Genomic DNA, 2,476 nt, shown 5'->3' with positions numbered 1-2,476 from the left:
TTCCTTACAATCCATTTTGGAATTCTTTATCTGTCATTTCAATATTTTAATTTTGGTTGGGATCTACTGCTAGAGAGCTGGTGTGCCCCTTTGGGGGTGTCCTTTCACTTTGATTCTTCATATTTCCAGAGTTCTTACACTGATTCCTTCTCATCTGGAGCAGCTGTCACTGCTTGTTTTTGGATTTTCTTTTGTTTTGATGGGTCTTTCCCCACCCTATTCACTGTTAAGGGTGTGTCTGTAGCATATGTTGGGTAAGGACCTTCACCTCTGCTTTTAGGTACTTCGATGGGGGCTTCTATTCTGGATGGGTACCTTAGTTATAGATATCCTTACTGTGGTGTTTTTCTCAGTTGCTAATTATTTGTAGGCTATAGCTGTGTGTGGGCAGAGTCCCTGTCTCTTGATGAGGAATAATGGAGGTCTTTGCAATCCTTTTTCTTTCCCCAGCCCTGTGGGCTTAACAGTGTGTATTATATTGATATGCCCAGTTTAATCTCTGAGACAATAGGTGTTGCTTGTGGGTAAGAGTCAGCCACACACTACACAATTTAGTCAGTAAAAGTTGTAATGGGCTATACAAGTTGTCCTCCCTTCCAGTAGGGGGCACTTACCAGAAAGAGGCAACTACAGTGTTGTTTTTTGGAACTGCGACTGACTCTAGCCCCTCAGGAGAAGCACTCTAATGCCCCAGGTGGTGAGCAGGGCCCTGCAACTCCCAGGGGATTCCTCATTCTCCACCACAGCAGAGGTGGGTGGAGGAGTGAGGTTGGGCAGGGCTGAGTCAGGTGAGCCTGCCTTCAGGCTCCAAAAAGGCAGGAAAAGAGCTGTGTCAGCAGGGGTCAAGGGTCTACTTCCCCAGGGGCTGCTGGGGCTGAAGAGGACCCACCAAGACAGAAAGTCTGCCTGTGGGGGAGGGGCTGTCTGGGATTCACACACTGGCTGTCAGGAGTGGGTTTTGCTCTTCTCTCTGCTCCCCTGTCCCAAGGTCTCCTTCAGGCATCTGGCTGCAGGAAGGAGCTCAAACTAGCTGAGTTCCCCAGCAATGGCTCTGTGGGGTAGGAGCTTCCCTGTCCAGGATTCCAACCCAGGCTGAAAGCATGGCTTTCCTGTGGGGGGAGGGGTACTCTACAAGTGCACTGCAGCTCGGACCCATACTGCATTCTCCTGTCAGTTCTGCTTGTGCGGGCTCCCTCACCTCCTGAAATTAGTTCGCAAATCTCCCCTGCATGCCCCAGAGCAACATGATGGAGTCCTTGGGGTATGAGATATGGCCTGAAACCCTGTCCCCCAAGTTCAATCCCTGATCATGCCAGGGAGAAGCATGTTGGTCCCAAGTTGCCCATCGAGTGCTCAAGCAGGTTTGATGTCCCTCTGCTTTGAGGTATGCTCCGCTTTGCTCTGCTGGAGCAGCCAGGTGAGAATCACTGGGTAGGGCCAGCAGGCAGGGAACTCACAATCTGAGCACCCCTTGGTCCTCTGCAGGTCTTAAATAGGAAAGGTGTGAGCCCCACTCTCTATGGGAGCCTCGAGGTAGTGGACATGCCAACAGAGAAGCAGCCACTCCTGAGTCTTGGCTCAACTGTCCCTTGGGGGACTAGTGCTTCTCAGCAGCAGTGGGTGGGGAAGGGTAAAGGAAGGGGAGAAAAAGGATCTGAATGGCAGAGAGCTGGCTATACTAGCCCTCTGTCGCTTTCGTCTGAAGATAGCCCGCCCAGAATGTCCAAGCTCTGGGATCACACAGATCTCCCCAGGACCCACTGGCCCAGGGGTGGGGAACCTGTGGCCCCAAGGCCACATGTGGCCCTCCAGATCCCCAAGTGTGGCAGCCCTGACCGAAGCCAGATGTCACAGGACAAATCTCTTTATTAAAAGGATTTGTTCTGTAAAATTTGGATTCAGTCAAAAGGCTGCACTCAAAGATACAGAAGGACCCCTGTGGCTACCGCAGTCTGGGCCAGAGTTCGAAAATGTTTGTGTGGGAATGAACAACATGAAAACTGAGGGGCTAAAGCTCCCTAGAGGACAAAGGTACATGCTGGGTGGAGAAGGAGTATGGTACCCACCCTCTCGGCTCAGGTGTGTGGTGATGGGAAGTGACCCCAAGGGGGCTGGCAGCTTGGTGCTTTGTCCTCAAGAAGCTCCCAGTTCACTGGTGGCAGCAGCTTTTGGGCTTATGAGGGTAGAAAAGCTCTCCAGCAGTTCAGGCGATTGCTGACTGACTTCCAGAGGTATGCGGGAAGGAGAAACAAAACTACCTATGCTTTCCACTGGACTCCAAGCATCGCAGGGGTTGAGCTCTGCCAGATAATTAAGACTTTTGATAGCCAAATGCCCTGTTGATGACTTAGTGACATACTGTAATGGATGAAAGAGAGGTCACTGCCTCGTTATAATTGACTCATCATTATAGTATCATTCTTCTCAGGGAGGAATTTATTTTCAGGAAAATAATAAATTGCTGACATTATTTCTA

At 50.4% G+C, this 2,476-nt stretch overlaps 1 protein-coding gene across 1 annotated transcript in view; it reads right to left on the bottom strand.

Moving 5' to 3' along the window:
- The window catches only part of KRR1 (KRR1, small subunit (SSU) processome component, homolog (yeast)), a 39,935-nt gene that overhangs the window by 514 nt on the left and 36,945 nt on the right, over positions 1–2,476 (bottom strand). The window lies entirely within an intron of this gene.

The sequence above is a fragment of the Propithecus coquereli genome, unplaced genomic scaffold (genome assembly GCF_000956105.1).
Source record: "Propithecus coquereli isolate 6110/MARCELLA unplaced genomic scaffold, Pcoq_1.0 Scaffold282, whole genome shotgun sequence".
Classification (NCBI taxonomy): domain Eukaryota; kingdom Metazoa; phylum Chordata; class Mammalia; order Primates; family Indriidae; genus Propithecus; species Propithecus coquereli.
Note: the sequence above shows the minus strand (reverse complement) of the source record. Positions and strands in the feature narration are given on the sequence as shown.